This window comes from Rhinoderma darwinii, unplaced genomic scaffold, assembly GCF_050947455.1.
Source record: "Rhinoderma darwinii isolate aRhiDar2 unplaced genomic scaffold, aRhiDar2.hap1 Scaffold_4304, whole genome shotgun sequence".
NCBI lineage: Eukaryota > Metazoa > Chordata > Amphibia > Anura > Rhinodermatidae > Rhinoderma > Rhinoderma darwinii.
This window is the reverse complement of record NW_027463821.1, coordinates 23,107-44,998: the sequence shown is the minus strand read 5'-3', so window position 1 is coordinate 44,998 and position 21,892 is coordinate 23,107. Positions and strand designations below refer to the sequence as shown.

Sequence of the window (21,892 nt, the reverse complement as noted above, 5' to 3'; positions counted from 1 at the left end):
GTTGCAACAAACCCTTGCTTGCCTACAAAGAGAGCAGCAATTTGGATTTGTTACTATGTTACCTGGAAGAATAACAAACTGTGCAAGGATGGAGGTTGTAGGAGCAAAGAGAAGTTGTCTGTAAAGTTGGTGGATGCCTATTTTCCATTTTGCAGTCCCTTGTCTCCCTCTTGTGGCCTCCTGGAGGCAAATAAATGTGCAAAAAAAAGACAGCCTGGCGGCCGGCTGTTGCAGTGTTGCCCTCTCAGGCAACACTGAGTGACTGACTGAGCCTCACAGTCTTATATAAAGTTCAGACGGAACTTTGCACGTGTCATAGTGGAGCCCTCAGGATTCCAGAGCCAGCTTTCTGACATCATAATGGGGCCTGCCTCAGAGATAAAAGCCTGGGCCCAGGCAGTGTTGTTCAGTGCTGCTCAGCAGGCAGCACAGGACTGGATTAAAGCTGATACAAGGTGTGAAGGAACAAGGGGTGGCTGTGGGCATGCACTTGCTGCCGCTGCCAGTGTTTATCTGCATGGCAGGAGGGCATTTGGGCGTTGCCAGGAAGGCGTTTTTATGTAGATTCCTCCTCTTTCAGCACTGCATTGTGGTGCAAGCAAAAGAAGCAAATCCTGTCTGGCTTCCTCTCCGGCCTTTATTCACCTCCCGCTTAGTAGCTGTAAATGTGTGTGAGCCTGCAGGGCCCCATGGAATTGCCTAGGAGTAGGCTGAATCGCTGCAAGGGGTGAACAGCAGTATGGGACAGGCTCGGGCAAGGCAAGGGCCGCTCGGGTTATCGCTTCTCGGCCTTTTGGCTAAGATCAAGTGTAGTATCTGTTCTTATCAGTCCTTGTAAGGATAGATAGCTCGGAGAACCACTGGGGGCTATAAACACTAGCTTAGCGATCCAAGAGCGTTCCAGACGAAGCCGGCGACGAACTGCGGAGAAGAACCAGCGAAGACGACGATCCAGAAGGGAGAAGCCGCCATCGAGGAAGAAGCTCCGGGAGATCGCTGCCGGGAAGAAGAAGGAGAACTTCGGAGAAGAGCCGCTGCTGAAGGGGATCTTCGAAGAAGCTCGGCCGCAGAAGAAGAAGCTCGACGAGGAACCGCTGCGGAAGAAATTTCGTGGAAGAACCTCGGCCAGCAAGGAGAAGATTTGCATAGCTCCGCCCCCTTCGGGAAAGAGCTATCGAAGATCCTCCCCAAGCGACAGGAACAGCTGGAAGAAGCCATGGCCTCAACCAGCAACCCTGCCACCCAGAAGAAGAAGGCTGATGGACCAGGTGAGCCGACCCAGGCCAGGACATCTCCTCCTGAAGCCTCCTCAAGCCAACAGGCCACCAGGAAGCCGAACCAGGCTGCTCCAACCCTGGAGCCCTGGATGAAGCAGACTGTGGCCCTGAAGCTGAAGGAGGTGGACGGGAGAGTGCCGGACATGACGGAAGAAGTGTTCTGCCAGAAGATGCTCCTGGACCAGGGCTTCGCTAAGCCGGAGACCATCAGCATCCAGGCCTTCATGACCGGGATGTTCTTCGTGACCTTCGCTTCGATCAACATCTGCAGAAGGTACTGGGAGATGGTGAAAGCGGCGAGGCCTGAATCCCCTTTCTCTCGCTTTGTGGGCAACTGCCCTGTCCAAAGAGAGGAAAGGCGGGTGACGGTCTCAATGCGGAACCCACACACCCCCGGCAAAGACATCACCACGCTCCTGAAGCGGTTCTGCACAGTGGTGAGGGAACCCACCCACATCCTGAACGGACTCGGCTTCTGGACTGGCAAGTGGTCGGTAATCGTCCGACTGAACAAGGATTCGAGCGCGGAAGACGGCCTCCAGCACCTGCCCCAGTCATTCTCGCTGGGCAACTCCTACGGCCTCATCTACTACCCGGACATGCCGCAGATCTGCAGGAGATGCAGCAAGAAGGGTCATTCGGTGAAGGACTGCAAGGAGGACGCCTGCAAGAACTGCCGGGTAACAGGACACGAGACCAAAGACTGCCCGAAACGGACAATGTGCAACCTCTGCGGACAAGCAGCCCACTCCTACAAGGACTGCCCGAAGAGGGATCGATCCTGGGCAACTGTAGCGGCGAAAGCTCCGGCCAGAGGGAACCCCGCCCCAGCCAGAGCTCCAGCGGCGCAGAAGACCGGGAATAAGAAGGATGGTAAGAAGACGACAGTCCCTCCCCCCCGTCTCCCGGCCCTCCCTCGCCCTACCCTTCCCACCCTCCCTCGCCCGGCCCTCCCCACCCCCCCGTCCCCAACCCCTGTCACCCCCACTGAGGCTCTAACCTTCTCCTACCCACCCATCTCAGTGGTCCTGTCACCTGCACCTCTCCCAACCCAGCCTCCCTTCTCCCCAGCTCCAGCAGCACTAACATCTTCCCCTCCAGCTGCTGGAGTCCTCTCCCTGGAGGATTTTCCCCCTCTTGTCTCCTCAGGTGCCATCCAGAGGAAGAGAAAGGTGAGGGACAGCCCAGCTGCTGAGTCCTCAAAGCGACAAGTCGTAGAAATCTGCGAAGATTCCCTTGCGCAGCAGGAGGAAATGGAGCAGATGGTGGAGGAACTCGTGTCTGAACCTGAGGTCATCGACTTCACAACAGACATCCAGGTGGCTACAATCCTGGAACAATTTTTGTCAGAGGGCCTGCTGGATCTTTCGGACCCGCCAGGAGAGGAGGATCCGCCCGACCGGACTGGTAACTAAGGTGTATCGTTTGCACTAACCTTCTTTATTCTCCCCCATGGCTGCTAAACTTAACATCTTTGGCCTCAATGTGAGGAGTGTTAGAGATAGGACTAGATGTCAGATGGTGCTAACTTTTCTTTCCAAGCAGTCGAGTGATGTATTTATGCTGCAGGAATGTACTCTCCCCTCTTCCAGGTCATACCATCATCTGGCCAGGCAGTGGACCCATGGCCCGTCCTACTGGTCTGGTGGGGGCGACTGTAAGTCTGCAGGGGTTGCCATCCTGATTAGGGGAAGCGTATTTACTGTTGACTCTGTCCAGGAGCTCGTCTGCGGCCGCTTGTTGGTCGTAGACGGTTCCTGGGCGGGAGAGCCGATTAGGCTCATCAACGTGTACGCTCCCCCTATGAAGGCTGAGCGCCTGGAACTATTCCAGACCCTGCGGACCCAGCTCGCCACCACTAGGGCAGTGGTGATGGCCGGGGACTTCAACTGCCCCATCGAAGAGGATGGACGAAGTTCCGGCACTTCAATCAAGCTGGATGTCAGTTCCAAACTGCTTATCGAGATGGTAACCGAAGCATCCTTGCAGGACGTTGTGGGCTCCATGGGGATCGGCTCTGTGAACTATTCATGGAGCCGACCCGATGGCTCACTTCGTTCTCGGATTGACTTTGTGTTCACCTCCCGGGCAGTCAAGCAGCATGGGCACTCCATGGTCCCCTGCTTCTTCTCTGACCACAGGGCCATTCTCTTCCAGGGTGCCATCGGCCACGGTTTTCCTCCCGGCCCTGGCTCCTGGAAGCTGAATTGTGCCCTGCTGGAAAGAGAAGAGGTACTGGCGGAACTTAGAGACGCCTATATTGTTTGGAGGAATGATAAAGTTTTCTTTGACAAAACCTGTGACTGGTGGGAATATGTTAAAGTTGAATTTCGTTGTTTCTTTCAGGCAAAAAGTCGTCAACAGGCGTGTGAGAGGAAGAGAGACTTCAGAGAGATGCAGCGTCAGCTGCGATCCCTGCAAGACCTCCTTCAATGCGGCTGGGACGTCAGGAAGGAGCTGGAGGAAGCCAAAAAGGGCCTGAAAAGGCACTTTGAGGAGGAATCCAAGCGAATTGTCTTTCGTTCCAAGGTGGAGAACCTGGAGAAGGGTGAGAAATGTAACTCGTTCTTTTTCAGGAAACTCCATGCCGGCCACACGCCCCTGAAGGAACTCAGAGATGAGACCGGAAACATGCATTCTGGGAAGAAGGAGGTGATGGGAGTCGTCACAGACTACTACCGAAGCCTCTACTCCCGGAAAACCACTGACCCCGAAGCCGCCGATAAATTCCTGTCAGGTATCACTAATCATCTTGATCCTGCAGGTACGGAGGCTATGGACGTACCCCTGACGGTGGAGGAACTGCTCTCTGCCGCTAAATCCTTCAGACCCGGCAGGACCCCGGGCAGTGATGGTCTCCCAGCAGAGCTCTATGTAGCGCTGGGGGACTTGATCTGTCCGGACCTGCTGGAGCTCTATGAGGAGATGGTGGTGGAGGGTAGAATGCCACCGTCCTTGAGAGAAGGCATGATCACGATCTTGTATAAGCGGAAGGGGGAGAGATGTGACCTGAAAAACTGGCGTCCCATCTCTCTCCTGAACGTGGACTACAAGATCCTCGCCAAAGTATTGACCAACAGACTGAAGGTTGTCATCGGACGGATCATCGGATCGGACCAAACCTGCGGCATTCCTGGCCGTAGGGTGGCCGACAGTCTTGCCCTGGTGAGGGACACGGTGCATTACATGCAAAGCCGCCGTACACACGCGGCCCTGGTCAGTCTGGATCAGGAGAAGGCTTTTGACCGGGTCTCTCACGAATTCATGGGTAAGGCTCTGCGTAGGCTGCGGCTTGGCAGGTTGTTCTGTTTGTATGTTAACCTGATGTATTGCGACATTTACAGCTCGGTGCTGGTGAACGGCTGGAAGACTGACCCCTTTCCTGTATCGTCGGGGGTTAGACAAGGCTGTCCTCTTTCACCTCTCCTTTTTGTTTGTGTTATAGAGCTCTTCGCAGAGGCTATCCGGCAGAATGGAGAGATCAGAGGGATCACCGCACCAGGTCCAGGACACTTCGAGGTCAAATGCTCGCTGTACATGGACGACGTGACCGTCTTCTGCGCTGACCAGAGTTCGGTGACTGCACTCGTCCAGACCTGTGAGGAGTTCGGACGCGCTTCAGGGGCAAAAGTCAACTGCGGGAAGTCGGAAGCCATGCTCTTCGGAAAGTGGTACCTGCCTTCTCCTGCCTCCTTCCCGTTTACTATCAAGCCGGACTTCATCAAAATTCTGGGAGTCTGGTTCGGTAAGGAAGGTGCAGCCCTAAAGTCGTGGGAAGAACGCTTGGCCAAAGTCAACCAAAGGATCGGACTGTGGAGCCTCAGACAACTCACTATTGAGGGCAAAGCAATGGTCCTGCGTAACGAAGTCTTGCCTGTGCTACAATACACTGCACAGGCATGGCCCCCTCTTGCCACCGTCTCGAGGGCCATTACCAGGACTGTGTTTCGCTTCATCTGGGGCTCGAAAATGGACAGAGTAAAGCGGACTGTTATGTACAAGGAGCCCCGCAAAGGTGGGAAGGGTATACCCGACATTCCCACTCTGCTGCGGATCGCTTTTGTATGTGACTGTGTTCGTAGGACTCTGAGGACAGCAAACGGCTCTGCGGGCAAGGCCATGTCCCGCTACTTCCTCCTTCCCCTCTGGCGAGGTTTTGGCTGGGACAAGTGGGACAGCTCCTTCCCTTACAACTGGCACGCTCCCTGGTTCTACGGAGATGTCGTCCGGTTCGTGAGGGAGCATCAACTGGAGGGTCTTAAGCCCGACTTGTGGAAACCTAAGACGATCCACAAGCACATCAGAGCAAAGGACTCACTGGAGTCTGTTCCAGGGCTTCATGCCGACACGTTGGAGACTGTTTGGACTAACGTGTCATCTGGCAGGTTGACCAACGGGCACAAGGACATTTCATGGATGGCCATCCAGGGAGGACTGCCTCTTAGGTCATTCATGCATGCCCGCAACCTGTGCAAGACCCGGTACTGCCCCAGGTGCCCCTTCACGGAGGAAACATCTTTGCACATTTTCTGGCAGTGCCCCTTTGCACAGGGTCTGTTGAAAGCCTTGGAACATGAACTCAAGGACTCAGTACCCAGGAACAGACTGTCGTACCGCTCGGTACTTTATGGACTATTTCCTGGGAATACCACGGATGGAGCAATCCAGGAAGCCTGGCGCCTTATGAACTGCTTTAAGGACGCTATATGGTTTGCCAGGAACCGTCTGATTTTGCGGAGAGAGAGTGTGTCCGTCCAGGACTGCCGCAGGCTGATCCACAGCCTGCTCAGAGACTATTCCACCTGGGACAGCCCGGACGTCGATGAGGAAGAGGACTGATACTCCCCTTCCCCCCACTCTCCCTTCTTGTGTGTTGTCTTTCAATAAAGCTTCGGGCCTGTGATTTCCCCCTTCCCTATCCCCTCCTACCCACTCCCCTATCCCATCACTTGTCTGTAATGCTTTGTTGTTTGGCTTTAGTGAATGCAAGAATGTTAGTGTAGCATGTGGTGTAATGTATAGCATAGGCTAGCCTGTACTGTGTATTATACTGTCATGTTATGTTTGACGACTGTTATTATTTATTATTTGCTGCTTCATGGCTTGCGCTGCGTCGCAGTAATGTTTGTATGATGACGATTGATTGTCAATAAAGCATTTTTCAATCAAAAATCTGTTCTTATCAGTTTAATATCTGATACGTCCCCTATCTGGGGACCATATATTAAATGGATTTTTAGAACAGGGAGATGGAAATAGAGCTTGCTCTGTCCACTCCACGCATTGACCTGGTATTGCAGTATTTCCAGGACCGGTGCACCCTTCCCTTATGTGTTGACTAAAATCAGATTCCAAAAGTGTTTTTTCTCTTTGCCATTGTTTCTGTCTTTCTGAAGGGATCTCCCCTTTTAATCCCATTATTTCAACACCTGTTGGACAATGCATTTGTACAGTCATGTGTGATAATGAGCTCATTTATTAAATGCAATTAATGAATACATTGCCACCTCTTGTTGTGTGTGTGTGTGTGTGTGTCTTCTGTGTTTCTGTGTTTCCGGCATTTCACATTGGAACAGCTCATTCACCTTCCTTGTCTTCTCTCCGCCCTCCCTCCCTCCCTCCTAGGTAAGTTAAAGAGCTGCACCTGAGCCAGCCACTGATTGATGCAGCACCACAGTCAAATAGTGGAGTGGAGTGGAGTAGGGGAACAGCAAACAGCCATTAAAGCAGCCAGCCGCCTACCCGCCACAATGGACCTACCTGTGTACACTAGGTGGATGTGATGGAATGTACTGTCGTCCCTACATTTCAAGAAGAAGTAAGAATTGCAGTTGCAACAAACCCTTGCTTGCCTACAAAGAGAGCAGCAATTTGGATTTGTTACTATGTTACCTGGAAGAATAACAAACTGTGCAAGGATGGAGGTTGTAGGAGCAAAGAGAAGTTGTCTGTAAAGTTGGTGGATGCCTATTTTCCATTTTGCAGTCCCTTGTCTCCCTCTTGTGGCCTCCTGGAGGCAAATAAATGTGCAAAAAAAAGACAGCCTGGCGGCCGGCTGTTGCAGTGTTGCCCTCTCAGGCAACACTGAGTGACTGACTGAGCCTCACAGTCTTATATAAAGTTCAGACGGAACTTTGCACGTGTCATAGTGGAGCCCTCAGGATTCCAGAGCCAGCTTTCTGACATCATAATGGGGCCTGCCTCAGAGATAAAAGCCTGGGCCCAGGCAGTGTTGTTCAGTGCTGCTCAGCAGGCAGCACAGGACTGGATTAAAGCTGATACAAGGTGTGAAGGAACAAGGGGTGGCTGTGGGCATGCACTTGCTGCCGCTGCCAGTGTTTATCTGCATGGCAGGAGGGCATTTGGGCGTTGCCAGGAAGGCGTTTTTATGTAGATTCCTCCTCTTTCAGCACTGCATTGTGGTGCAAGCAAAAGAAGCAAATCCTGTCTGGCTTCCTCTCCGGCCTTTATTCACCTCCCGCTTAGTAGCTGTAAATGTGTGTGAGCCTGCAGGGCCCCATGGAATTGCCTAGGAGTAGGCTGAATCGCTGCAAGGGGTGAACAGCAGTATGGGACAGGCTCGGGCAAGGCAAGGGCCGCTCGGGTTATCGCTTCTCGGCCTTTTGGCTAAGATCAAGTGTAGTATCTGTTCTTATCAGTTTAATATCTGATACGTCCCCTATCTGGGGACCATATATTAAATGGATTTTTAGAACAGGGAGATGGAAATAGAGCTTGCTCTGTCCACTCCACGCATTGACCTGGTATTGCAGTATTTCCAGGACCGGTGCACCCTTCCCTTATGTGTTGACTAAAATCAGATTCCAAAAGTGTTTTTTCTCTTTGCCATTGTTTCTGTCTTTCTGAAGGGATCTCCCCTTTTAATCCCATTATTTCAACACCTGTTGGACAATGCATTTGTACAGTCATGTGTGATAATGAGCTCATTTATTAAATGCAATTAATGAATACATTGCCACCTCTTGTTGTGTGTGTGTGTGTGTGTGTCTTCTGTGTTTCTGTGTTTCCGGCATTTCACATTGGAACAGCTCATTCACCTTCCTTGTCTTCTCTCCGCCCTCCCTCCCTCCCTCCTAGGTAAGTTAAAGAGCTGCACCTGAGCCAGCCACTGATTGATGCAGCACCACAGTCAAATAGTGGAGTGGAGTGGAGTAGGGGAACAGCAAACAGCCATTAAAGCAGCCAGCCGCCTACCCGCCACAATGGACCTACCTGTGTACACTAGGTGGATGTGATGGAATGTACTGTCGTCCCTACATTTCAAGAAGAAGTAAGAATTGCAGTTGCAACAAACCCTTGCTTGCCTACAAAGAGAGCAGCAATTTGGATTTGTTACTATGTTACCTGGAAGAATAACAAACTGTGCAAGGATGGAGGTTGTAGGAGCAAAGAGAAGTTGTCTGTAAAGTTGGTGGATGCCTATTTTCCATTTTGCAGTCCCTTGTCTCCCTCTTGTGGCCTCCTGGAGGCAAATAAATGTGCAAAAAAAAGACAGCCTGGCGGCCGGCTGTTGCAGTGTTGCCCTCTCAGGCAACACTGAGTGACTGACTGAGCCTCACAGTCTTATATAAAGTTCAGACGGAACTTTGCACGTGTCATAGTGGAGCCCTCAGGATTCCAGAGCCAGCTTTCTGACATCATAATGGGGCCTGCCTCAGAGATAAAAGCCTGGGCCCAGGCAGTGTTGTTCAGTGCTGCTCAGCAGGCAGCACAGGACTGGATTAAAGCTGATACAAGGTGTGAAGGAACAAGGGGTGGCTGTGGGCATGCACTTGCTGCCGCTGCCAGTGTTTATCTGCATGGCAGGAGGGCATTTGGGCGTTGCCAGGAAGGCGTTTTTATGTAGATTCCTCCTCTTTCAGCACTGCATTGTGGTGCAAGCAAAAGAAGCAAATCCTGTCTGGCTTCCTCTCCGGCCTTTATTCACCTCCCGCTTAGTAGCTGTAAATGTGTGTGAGCCTGCAGGGCCCCATGGAATTGCCTAGGAGTAGGCTGAATCGCTGCAAGGGGTGAACAGCAGTATGGGACAGGCTCGGGCAAGGCAAGGGCCGCTCGGGTTATCGCTTCTCGGCCTTTTGGCTAAGATCAAGTGTAGTATCTGTTCTTATCAGTTTAATATCTGATACGTCCCCTATCTGGGGACCATATATTAAATGGATTTTTAGAACAGGGAGATGGAAATAGAGCTTGCTCTGTCCACTCCACGCATTGACCTGGTATTGCAGTATTTCCAGGACCGGTGCACCCTTCCCTTATGTGTTGACTAAAATCAGATTCCAAAAGTGTTTTTTCTCTTTGCCATTGTTTCTGTCTTTCTGAAGGGATCTCCCCTTTTAATCCCATTATTTCAACACCTGTTGGACAATGCATTTGTACAGTCATGTGTGATAATGAGCTCATTTATTAAATGCAATTAATGAATACATTGCCACCTCTTGTTGTGTGTGTGTGTGTGTGTGTCTTCTGTGTTTCTGTGTTTCCGGCATTTCACATTGGAACAGCTCATTCACCTTCCTTGTCTTCTCTCCGCCCTCCCTCCCTCCCTCCTAGGTAAGTTAAAGAGCTGCACCTGAGCCAGCCACTGATTGATGCAGCACCACAGTCAAATAGTGGAGTGGAGTGGAGTAGGGGAACAGCAAACAGCCATTAAAGCAGCCAGCCGCCTACCCGCCACAATGGACCTACCTGTGTACACTAGGTGGATGTGATGGAATGTACTGTCGTCCCTACATTTCAAGAAGAAGTAAGAATTGCAGTTGCAACAAACCCTTGCTTGCCTACAAAGAGAGCAGCAATTTGGATTTGTTACTATGTTACCTGGAAGAATAACAAACTGTGCAAGGATGGAGGTTGTAGGAGCAAAGAGAAGTTGTCTGTAAAGTTGGTGGATGCCTATTTTCCATTTTGCAGTCCCTTGTCTCCCTCTTGTGGCCTCCTGGAGGCAAATAAATGTGCAAAAAAAAGACAGCCTGGCGGCCGGCTGTTGCAGTGTTGCCCTCTCAGGCAACACTGAGTGACTGACTGAGCCTCACAGTCTTATATAAAGTTCAGACGGAACTTTGCACGTGTCATAGTGGAGCCCTCAGGATTCCAGAGCCAGCTTTCTGACATCATAATGGGGCCTGCCTCAGAGATAAAAGCCTGGGCCCAGGCAGTGTTGTTCAGTGCTGCTCAGCAGGCAGCACAGGACTGGATTAAAGCTGATACAAGGTGTGAAGGAACAAGGGGTGGCTGTGGGCATGCACTTGCTGCCGCTGCCAGTGTTTATCTGCATGGCAGGAGGGCATTTGGGCGTTGCCAGGAAGGCGTTTTTATGTAGATTCCTCCTCTTTCAGCACTGCATTGTGGTGCAAGCAAAAGAAGCAAATCCTGTCTGGCTTCCTCTCCGGCCTTTATTCACCTCCCGCTTAGTAGCTGTAAATGTGTGTGAGCCTGCAGGGCCCCATGGAATTGCCTAGGAGTAGGCTGAATCGCTGCAAGGGGTGAACAGCAGTATGGGACAGGCTCGGGCAAGGCAAGGGCCGCTCGGGTTATCGCTTCTCGGCCTTTTGGCTAAGATCAAGTGTAGTATCTGTTCTTATCAGTTTAATATCTGATACGTCCCCTATCTGGGGACCATATATTAAATGGATTTTTAGAACAGGGAGATGGAAATAGAGCTTGCTCTGTCCACTCCACGCATTGACCTGGTATTGCAGTATTTCCAGGACCGGTGCACCCTTCCCTTATGTGTTGACTAAAATCAGATTCCAAAAGTGTTTTTTCTCTTTGCCATTGTTTCTGTCTTTCTGAAGGGATCTCCCCTTTTAATCCCATTATTTCAACACCTGTTGGACAATGCATTTGTACAGTCATGTGTGATAATGAGCTCATTTATTAAATGCAATTAATGAATACATTGCCACCTCTTGTTGTGTGTGTGTGTGTGTGTGTCTTCTGTGTTTCTGTGTTTCCGGCATTTCACATTGGAACAGCTCATTCACCTTCCTTGTCTTCTCTCCGCCCTCCCTCCCTCCCTCCTAGGTAAGTTAAAGAGCTGCACCTGAGCCAGCCACTGATTGATGCAGCACCACAGTCAAATAGTGGAGTGGAGTGGAGTAGGGGAACAGCAAACAGCCATTAAAGCAGCCAGCCGCCTACCCGCCACAATGGACCTACCTGTGTACACTAGGTGGATGTGATGGAATGTACTGTCGTCCCTACATTTCAAGAAGAAGTAAGAATTGCAGTTGCAACAAACCCTTGCTTGCCTACAAAGAGAGCAGCAATTTGGATTTGTTACTATGTTACCTGGAAGAATAACAAACTGTGCAAGGATGGAGGTTGTAGGAGCAAAGAGAAGTTGTCTGTAAAGTTGGTGGATGCCTATTTTCCATTTTGCAGTCCCTTGTCTCCCTCTTGTGGCCTCCTGGAGGCAAATAAATGTGCAAAAAAAAGACAGCCTGGCGGCCGGCTGTTGCAGTGTTGCCCTCTCAGGCAACACTGAGTGACTGACTGAGCCTCACAGTCTTATATAAAGTTCAGACGGAACTTTGCACGTGTCATAGTGGAGCCCTCAGGATTCCAGAGCCAGCTTTCTGACATCATAATGGGGCCTGCCTCAGAGATAAAAGCCTGGGCCCAGGCAGTGTTGTTCAGTGCTGCTCAGCAGGCAGCACAGGACTGGATTAAAGCTGATACAAGGTGTGAAGGAACAAGGGGTGGCTGTGGGCATGCACTTGCTGCCGCTGCCAGTGTTTATCTGCATGGCAGGAGGGCATTTGGGCGTTGCCAGGAAGGCGTTTTTATGTAGATTCCTCCTCTTTCAGCACTGCATTGTGGTGCAAGCAAAAGAAGCAAATCCTGTCTGGCTTCCTCTCCGGCCTTTATTCACCTCCCGCTTAGTAGCTGTAAATGTGTGTGAGCCTGCAGGGCCCCATGGAATTGCCTAGGAGTAGGCTGAATCGCTGCAAGGGGTGAACAGCAGTATGGGACAGGCTCGGGCAAGGCAAGGGCCGCTCGGGTTATCGCTTCTCGGCCTTTTGGCTAAGATCAAGTGTAGTATCTGTTCTTATCAGTCCTTGTAAGGATAGATAGCTCGGAGAACCACTGGGGGCTATAAACACTAGCTTAGCGATCCAAGAGCGTTCCAGACGAAGCCGGCGACGAACTGCGGAGAAGAACCAGCGAAGACGACGATCCAGAAGGGAGAAGCCGCCATCGGGGAAGAAGCTCCGGGAGATCGCTGCCGGGAAGAAGAAGGAGAACTGCGACAGAGACCTTCGGAGAAGAGCCGCTGCTGAAGGGGATCTTTGAAGAAGCTCGGCCGCAGAAGAAGCTCGACGAGGAACCGCTGCGGAAGAAATTTCGTGGAAGAACCTCGGCCAGCAAGGAGAAGATTTGCATAGCTCCGCCCCCTTCGGGAAAGAGCTATCGAAGATCCTCCCCAAGCGACAGGAACAGCTGGAAGAAGCCATGGCCTCAACCAGCAACCCTGCCACCCAGAAGAAGAAGGCTGATGGACCAGGTGAGCCGGCCCAGGCCAGGACATCTCCTCCTGAAGCCTCCTCAAGCCAACAGGCCACCAGGAAGCCGAACCAGGCTGCTCCAACCCTGGAGCCCTGGATGAAGCAGACGGTGGCCCTGAAGCTGAAGGAGGTGGACGGGAGAGTGCCGGACATGACGGAAGAAGTGTTCTGCCAGAAGATGCTCCTGGACCAGGGCTTCGCTAAGCCGGAGACCATCAGCATCCAGGCCTTCATGACCGGGATGTTCTTCGTGACCTTCGCTTCGATCAACATCTGCAGAAGGTACTGGGAGATGGTGAAAGCGGCGAGGCCTGAATCCCCTTTCTCTCGCTTTGTGGGCAACTGCCCTGTCCAAAGAGAGGAAAGGCGGGTGACGGTCTCAATGCGGAACCCACACACCCCCGGCAAAGACATCACCACGCTCCTGAAGCGGTTCTGCACAGTGGTGAGGGAACCCACCCACATCCTGAACGGACTCGGCTTCTGGACTGGCAAGTGGTCGGTAATCGTCCGACTGAACAAGGATTCCAGCGCGGAAGACGGCCTCCAACACCTGCCCCAGTCATTCTCGCTGGGCAACTCCTACGGCCTCATCTACTACCCGGACATGCCGCAGATCTGCAGGAGATGCAGCAAGAAGGGTCATTCGGTGAAGGACTGCAAGGAGGACGCCTGCAAGAACTGCCGGGTAACAGGACACGAGACCAAAGACTGCCCGAAACGGACAATGTGCAACCTCTGCGGACAAGCAGCCCACTCCTACAAGGACTGCCCGAAGAGGGATCGATCCTGGGCAACTGTAGCGGCGAAAGCTCCGGCCAGAGGGAACCCCGCCCCAGCCAGAGCTCCAGCGGCGCAGAAGACCGGGAATAAGAAGGATGGTAAGAAGACGACAGTCCCTCCCCCCCGTCTCCCGGCCCTCCCTCGCCCTACCCTTCCCACCCTCCCTCGCCCGGCCCTCCCCACCCCCCCGTCCCCAACCCCTGTCACCCCCACTGAGGCTCTCACCTTCTCCTACCCACCCATCTCAGTGGTCCTGTCACCTGCACCTCTCCCAACCCAGCCTCCCTTCTCCCCAGCTCCAGCAGCACTAACATCTTCCCCTCCAGCTGCTGGAGTCCTCTCCCTGGAGGATTTTCCCCCTCTTGTCTCCTCAGGTGCCATCCAGAGGAAGAGAAAGGTGAGGGACAGCCCAGCTGCTGAGTCCTCAAAGCGACAAGTCGTGGAAATCTGCGAAGATTCCCTTGCGCAGCAGGAGGAAATGGAGCAGATGGTGGAGGAACTCGTGTCTGAACCTGAGGTCATCGACTTCACAACAGACATCCAGGTGGCTACAATCCTGGAACAATTTTTGTCAGAGGGCCTGCTGGATCTTTCGGACCCGCCAGGAGAGGAGGATCCGCCCGACCGGACTGGTAACTAAGGTGTATCGTTTGCACTAACCTTCTTTATTCTCCCCCATGGCTGCTAAACTTAACATCTTTAGCCTCAATGTGAGGAGTGTTAGAGATAGGACTAGATGTCAGATGGTGCTAACTTTTCTTTCCAAGCAGTCGAGTGATGTATTTATGCTGCAGGAATGTACTCTCCCCTCTTCCAGGTCATACCATCATCTGGCCAGGCAGTGGACCCATGGCCCGTCCTACTGGTCTGGTGGGGGCGACTGTAAGTCTGCAGGGGTTGCCATCCTGATTAGGGGAAGCGTATTTACTGTTGACTCTGTCCAGGAGCTCGCCTGCGGCCGCTTGTTGGTCGTAGACGGTTCCTGGGCAGGAGAGCCGATTAGGCTCATCAACGTGTACGCTCCCCCTATGAAGGCTGAGCGCCTGGAACTATTCCAGACCCTGCGGACCCAGCTCGCCACCACTAGGGCAGTGGTGATGGCCGGGGACTTCAACTGCCCCATCGAAGAGGATGGACGAAGTTCCGGCACTTCAATCAAACTGGATGTCAGTTCCAAACTGCTTATCGAGATGGTAGCCGAAGCATCCTTGCAGGACGTTGTGGGCTCCATGGGGATTGGCTCTGTGAACTATTCATGGAGCCGACCCGATGGCTCACTTCGTTCTCGGATTGACTTTGTGTTCACCTCCCGGGCAGTCAAGCAGCATGGGCACTCCATGGTCCCCTGCTTCTTCTCTGACCACAGGGCCATTCTCTTCCAGGGTGCCATCGGCCACGGTTTTCCTCCCGGCCCTGGCTCCTGGAAGCTGAATTGTGCCCTGCTGGAAAGAGAGGAGGTACTGGCGGAACTTAGAGACGCCTATATTGTTTGGAGGAATGATAAAGTTTTCTTTGACAAAACCTGTGACTGGTGGGAATATGTTAAAGTTGAATTTCGTTGTTTCTTTCAGGCAAAAAGTCGTCAACAGGCGTGTGAGAGGAAGAGAGACTTCAGAGAGATGCAGCGTCAGCTGCGATCCCTGCAAGACCTCCTTCAATGCGGCTGGGACGTCAGGAAGGAGCTGGAGGAAGCCAAAAAGGGCCTGAAAAGGCACTTTGAGGAGGAATCCAAGCGAATTGTCTTTCGTTCCAAGGTGGAGAACCTGGAGAAGGGTGAGAAATGTAACTCGTTCTTTTTCAGGAAACTCCATGCCGGCCACACGCCCCTGAAGGAACTTCGAGATGAGACCGGAAACATGCATTCTGGGAAGAAGGAGGTGATGGGAGTCGTCACAGACTACTACCGAAGCCTCTACTCCCGGAAAACCACTGACCCCGAAGCCGCCGATAAATTCCTGTCAGGTATCACTAATCATCTTGATCCTGCAGGTACGGAGGCTATGGATGTACCCCTGACGGTGGAGGAACTGCTCTCTGCCGCTAAATCCTTCAGACCCGGCAGGACCCCGGGCAGTGATGGTCTCCCAGCAGAGCTCTATGTAGCGCTGGGGGACTTGATCAGTCCGGACCTGCTGGAGCTCTATGAGGAGATGGTGGTGGAGGGTAGAATGCCACCGTCCTTGAGAGAAGGCATGATCACGATCTTGTATAAGCGGAAGGGGGAGAGATGTGACCTGAAAAACTGGCGTCCCATCTCTCTCCTGAACGTGGACTACAAGATCCTCGCCAAAGTATTGGCCAACAGACTGAAGGTTGTCATCGGACAGATCATCGGATCGGACCAAACCTGCGGCATTCCTGGCCGTAGGGTGGCCGACAGTCTTGCCCTGGTGAGGGACACGGTGCATTACATGCAAAGCCGCCGTACACACGCGGCCCTGGTCAGTCTGGATCAGGAGAAGGCTTTTGACCGGGTCTCTCACGAATTCATGGGTAAGGCTCTGCGTAGGCTACGGCTGGGCAGGTTGTTCTGTTTGTATGTTAACCTGATGTATTGCGACATTTACAGCTCGGTGCTGGTGAACGGCTGGAAGACTGACCCCTTTCCTGTATCGTCGGGGGTTAGACAAGGCTGTCCTCTTTCACCTCTCCTTTTTGTTTGTGTTATAGAGCTCTTCGCAGAGGCTATCCGGCAGAATGGAGAGATCAGAGGGATCACCGCACCAGGTCCAGGACACTTCGAGGTCAAATGCTCGCTGTACATGGACGACGTGACCGTCTTCTGCGCTGACCAGAGTTCGGTGACTGCACTCGTCCAGACCTGTGAGGAGTTCGGACGCGCTTCAGGGGCAAAAGTCAACTGCGGGAAGTCGGAAGCCATGCTCTTCGGAAAGTGGTACCTGCCTTCTCCTGCCTCCTTCCCGTTTACTATCAAGCCGGACTTCATCAAAATTCTGGGAGTCTGGTTCGGTAAGGAAGGTGCAGCCCTAAAGTCGTGGGAAGAACGCTTGGCCAAAGTCAACCAAAGGATCGGACTGTGGAGCCTCAGACAACTCACTATTGAGGGCAAAGCAATGGTCCTGCGTAACGAAGTCTTGCCTGTGCTACAATACACTGCACAGGCATGGCCCCCTCTTGCCACCGTCTCGAGGGCCATTACCAGGACTGTGTTTCGCTTCATCTGGGGCTCGAAAATGGACAGAGTAAAGCGGACTGTTATGTACAAGGAGCCCCGCAAAGGTGGGAAGGGTATACCCGACATTCCCACTCTGCTGCGGATCGCTTTTGTATGTGACTGTGTTCGTAGGACTCTGAGGACAGCAAACGGCTCTGCGGGCAAGGCCATGTCCCGCTACTTCCTCCTTCCCCTCTGGCGAGGTTTTGGCTGGGACAAGTGGGACAGCTCCTTCCCTTACAACTGGCACGCTCCCTGGTTCTACGGAGATGTCGTCCGGTTCGTGAGGGAGCATCAACTGGAGGGTCTTAAGCCCGACTTGTGGAAACCTAAGACGATCCACAAGCACATCAGAGCAAAGGACTCACTGGAGTCTGTTCCAGGGCTTCATGCCGACACGTTGGAGACTGTTTGGACTAACGTGTCATCTGGCAGGTTGACCAACGGGCACAAGGACATTTCATGGATGGCCATCCAGGGAGGACTGCCTCTTAGGTCATTCATGCATGCCCGCAACCTGTGCAAGACCCGGTACTGCCCCAGGTGCCCCTTCACGGAGGAAACATCTTTGCACATTTTCTGGCAGTGCCCCTTTGCACAGGGTCTGTTGAAAGCCTTGGAACATGAACTCAAGGACTCAGTACCCAGGAACAGACTGTCGTACCGCTCGGTACTTTATGGACTATTTCCTGGGAATAACACGGATGGAGCAATCCAGGAAGCCTGGCGCCTTATGAACTGCTTTAAGGACGCTATATGGTTTGCCAGGAACCGTCTGATTTTGCGGAGAGAGAGTGTGTCCGTCCAGGACTGCCGCAGGCTGATCCACAGCCTGCTCAGAGACTATTCCACCTGGGACAGCCCGGACGTCGATGAGGAAGAGGACTGATACCCCCCTTCCCCCCACTCTCCCTTCTTGTGTGTTGTCTTTCAATAAAGCTTCGGGCCTGTGATTTCCCCCTTCCCTATCCCCTCCTACCCACTCCCCTATCCCATCACTTGTCTGTAATGCTTTGTTGTTTGGCTTTAGTGAATGCAAGAATGTTAGTGTAGCATATGGTGTAATGTATAGCATAGGCTAGCCTGTACTGTGTATTATACTGTCATGTTATGTTTGACGACTGTTATTTATTATTTGCTGCTTCATGGCTTGCGCTGCGTCGCAGTAATGTTTGTATGATGACGATTGATTGTCAATAAAGCAATTTTCAATCAAAAAAAATCTGTTCTTATCAGTTTAATATCTGATACGTCCCCTATCTGGGGACCATATATTAAATGGATTTTTAGAACAGGGAGATGGAAATAGAGCTTGCTCTGTCCACTCCACGCATTGACCTGGTATTGCAGTATTTCCAGGACCGGTGCACCCTTCCCTTATGTGTTGACTAAAATCAGATTCCAAAAGTGTTTTTTCTCTTTGCCATTGTTTCTGTCTTTCTGAAGGGATCTCCCCTTTTAATCCCATTATTTCAACACCTGTTGGACAATGCATTTGTACAGTCATGTGTGATAATGAGCTCATTTATTAAATGCAATTAATGAATACATTGCCACCTCTTGTTGTGTGTGTGTGTGTGTGTGTCTTCTGTGTTTCTGTGTTTCCGGCATTTCACATTGGAACAGCTCATTCACCTTCCTTGTCTTCTCTCCGCCCTCCCTCCCTCCCTCCTAGGTAAGTTAAAGAGCTGCACCTGAGCCAGCCACTGATTGATGCAGCACCACAGTCAAATAGTGGAGTGGAGTGGAGTAGGGGAACAGCAAACAGCCATTAAAGCAGCCAGCCGCCTACCCGCCACAATGGACCTACCTGTGTACACTAGGTGGATGTGATGGAATGTACTGTCGTCCCTACATTTCAAGAAGAAGTAAGAATTGCAGTTGCAACAAACCCTTGCTTGCCTACAAAGAGAGCAGCAATTTGGATTTGTTACTATGTTACCTGGAAGAATAACAAACTGTGCAAGGATGGAGGTTGTAGGAGCAAAGAGAAGTTGTCTGTAAAGTTGGTGGATGCCTATTTTCCATTTTGCAGTCCCTTGTCTCCCTCTTGTGGCCTCCTGGAGGCAAATAAATGTGCAAAAAAAAGACAGCCTGGCGGCCGGCTGTTGCAGTGTTGCCCTCTCAGGCAACACTGAGTGACTGACTGAGCCTCACAGTCTTATATAAAGTTCAGACGGAACTTTGCACGTGTCATAGTGGAGCCCTCAGGATTCCAGAGCCAGCTTTCTGACATCATAATGGGGCCTGCCTCAGAGATAAAAGCCTGGGCCCAGGCAGTGTTGTTCAGTGCTGCTCAGCAGGCAGCACAGGACTGGATTAAAGCTGATACAAGGTGTGAAGGAACAAGGGGTGGCTGTGGGCATGCACTTGCTGCCGCTGCCAGTGTTTATCTGCATGGCAGGAGGGCATTTGGGCGTTGCCAGGAAGGCGTTTTTATGTAGATTCCTCCTCTTTCAGCACTGCATTGTGGTGCAAGCAAAAGAAGCAAATCCTGTCTGGCTTCCTCTCCGGCCTTTATTCACCTCCCGCTTAGTAGCTGTAAATGTGTGTGAGCCTGCAGGGCCCCATGGAATTGCCTAGGAGTAGGCTGAATCGCTGCAAGGGGTGAACAGCAGTATGGGACAGGCTCGGGCAAGGCAAGGGCCGCTCGGGTTATCGCTTCTCGGCCTTTTGGCTAAGATCAAGTGTAGTATCTGTTCTTATCAGTTTAATATCTGATACGTCCCCTATCTGGGGACCATATATTAAATGGATTTTTAGAACAGGGAGATGGAAATAGAGCTTGCTCTGTCCACTCCACGCATTGACCTGGTATTGCAGTATTTCCAGGACCGGTGCACCCTTCCCTTATGTGTTGACTAAAATCAGATTCCAAAAGTGTTTTTTCTCTTTGCCATTGTTTCTGTCTTTCTGAAGGGATCTCCCCTTTTAATCCCATTATTTCAACACCTGTTGGACAATGCATTTGTACAGTCATGTGTGATAATGAGCTCATTTATTAAATGCAATTAATGAATACATTGCCACCTCTTGTTGTGTGTGTGTGTGTGTGTGTCTTCTGTGTTTCTGTGTTTCCGGCATTTCACATTGGAACAGCTCATTCACCTTCCTTGTCTTCTCTCCGCCCTCCCTCCCTCCCTCCTAGGTAAGTTAAAGAGCTGCACCTGAGCCAGCCACTGATTGATGCAGCACCACAGTCAAATAGTGGAGTGGAGTGGAGTAGGGGAACAGCAAACAGCCATTAAAGCAGCCAGCCGCCTACCCGCCACAATGGACCTACCTGTGTACACTAGGTGGATGTGATGGAATGTACTGTCGTCCCTACATTTCAAGAAGAAGTAAGAATTGCAGTTGCAACAAACCCTTGCTTGCCTACAAAGAGAGCAGCAATTTGGATTTGTTACTATGTTACCTGGAAGAATAACAAACTGTGCAAGGATGGAGGTTGTAGGAGCAAAGAGAAGTTGTCTGTAAAGTTGGTGGATGCCTATTTTCCATTTTGCAGTCCCTTGTCTCCCTCTTGTGGCCTCCTGGAGGCAAATAAATGTGCAAAAAAAAGACAGCCTGGCGGCCGGCTGTTGCAGTGTTGCCCTCTCAGGCAACACTGAGTGACTGACTGAGCCTCACAGTCTTATATAAAGTTCAGACGGAACTTTGCACGTGTCATAGTGGAGCCCTCAGGATTCCAGAGCCAGCTTTCTGACATCATAATGGGGCCTGCCTCAGAGATAAAAGCCTGGGCCCAGGCAGTGTTGTTCAGTGCTGCTCAGCAGGCAGCACAGGACTGGATTAAAGCTGATACAAGGTGTGAAGGAACAAGGGGTGGCTGTGGGCATGCACTTGCTGCCGCTGCCAGTGTTTATCTGCATGGCAGGAGGGCATTTGGGCGTTGCCAGGAAGGCGTTTTTATGTAGATTCCTCCTCTTTCAGCACTGCATTGTGGTGCAAGCAAAAGAAGCAAATCCTGTCTGGCTTCCTCTCCGGCCTTTATTCACCTCCCGCTTAGTAGCTGTAAATGTGTGTGAGCCTGCAGGGCCCCATGGAATTGCCTAGGAGTAGGCTGAATCGCTGCAAGGGGTGAACAGCAGTATGGGACAGGCTCGGGCAAGGCAAGGGCCGCTCGGGTTATCGCTTCTCGGCCTTTTGGCAAGATCAGGTGTAGTATTTCTGCATCTGGTTTTGTTGGGAGGTGTCCGGGGTACCCTGCTCCTTGGCCTTGGGGGATCGTCTCTTTTCACAGAGAGACTTCACCCCCTTGCTGCTATTTGGGGAGTGGGCTTAGCCCCCGGACAACGAGTTGCGATCGCGCCTTACCCAAGAGGTCAACCGGCCTTGAGGCGTTTTTCTAAGAGCGTTCCGAGGGCGTTTATCGGGCTTCGTAGGTGTCTGGGGTACCCTAATCCTTGGCCTTGGGGGAGGGTTCCACTTAATTGTGGAATCTGAGCCCTTGCTGCTATAAGGGACAGGCTTAGCCCCCAGGCACTGAAAATGCCATATACATTTGGATTTGCATCCGGGGACACCCGGTTGCGCCAGTCCGTCCGCATCGAGGTGGAAGAAGGCCATCGCCAGCGGAAGAACCTTCGCTTCATTGTGGAGGTGATTCTGCTGGACTTCCTGGGGCTCAAGCGGGCGGACATCCTGTGTCTCAACGACCAGGAAAGCCGCGGTCGGTACACCGTATCCTTTACGGCCGCGGCATGTTGCGACAACATGCACAAAAGATTGTCTGATGCGGACCAGAGTGAGGAGCGGCTAAATGGACTGAACTTTTTATTCCTCTACGGGGAGGAAGAAGTCCCGCTCGTGATGTGCATGTTCAGTCCATTTGTCTCAGAGTGTGACATTGAAACCTTCCTCAGTCGTTACTGCAGGGAGGTCCGCTTCTCACATAAAATCTTGAACACCCAGAGCTTCTGGAATGGCAAAAGAAAATATTGGGTGAAGTTCCGCCAGGATCCCAATGGCATTGGAGGCTTACATCACCCACCCCAGAACTTTGCCATTGGGAAGAATCGAGGATTCCTATTTTACCCCCAGATGCCAATAGCCTGCCGGAACTGCTTGAGATATGGCCACACCAGAGAACATTGTGACCGGCCCCATGTGGTGCAGTGTAACAGGTG

The 21,892-nt window shown here is 51.9% G+C and overlaps 5 non-coding genes and 3 pseudogenes across 5 annotated transcripts; all 8 read left to right on the top strand.

The window, feature by feature from the left end:
• Positions 1 to 777: 777 nt before the first annotated feature.
• Positions 778 to 879, top strand: LOC142711611 (U2 spliceosomal RNA; annotated as a pseudogene).
• A 5,549-nt stretch (positions 880 to 6,428) lies between these two features.
• Positions 6,429 to 6,602, top strand: LOC142711593 (U2 spliceosomal RNA; annotated as a pseudogene).
• A 1,282-nt stretch (positions 6,603 to 7,884) lies between these two features.
• Positions 7,885 to 8,075, top strand: LOC142711575 (U2 spliceosomal RNA). Its single transcript, XR_012869959.1, has one exon. It is a non-coding gene; the product is annotated as a U2 spliceosomal RNA (small nuclear RNA).
• A 1,282-nt stretch (positions 8,076 to 9,357) lies between these two features.
• LOC142711574 (U2 spliceosomal RNA) lies at positions 9,358 to 9,548 on the top strand. The gene has a single exon (XR_012869958.1). It is a non-coding gene; the product is annotated as a U2 spliceosomal RNA (small nuclear RNA).
• A 1,282-nt stretch (positions 9,549 to 10,830) lies between these two features.
• On the top strand, positions 10,831 to 11,021 carry LOC142711573 (U2 spliceosomal RNA). The gene has a single exon (XR_012869957.1). It is a non-coding gene; the product is annotated as a U2 spliceosomal RNA (small nuclear RNA).
• Positions 11,022 to 12,303: 1,282 nt separating this feature from the next.
• On the top strand, positions 12,304 to 12,405 carry LOC142711610 (U2 spliceosomal RNA; annotated as a pseudogene).
• A 5,543-nt stretch (positions 12,406 to 17,948) lies between these two features.
• Positions 17,949 to 18,138, top strand: LOC142711598 (U2 spliceosomal RNA). The gene has a single exon (XR_012869978.1). It is a non-coding gene; the product is annotated as a U2 spliceosomal RNA (small nuclear RNA).
• Positions 18,139 to 19,420: 1,282 nt separating this feature from the next.
• LOC142711621 (U2 spliceosomal RNA) lies at positions 19,421 to 19,611 on the top strand. The gene has a single exon (XR_012869985.1). It is a non-coding gene; the product is annotated as a U2 spliceosomal RNA (small nuclear RNA).
• Positions 19,612 to 21,892: the final 2,281 nt, after the last annotated feature.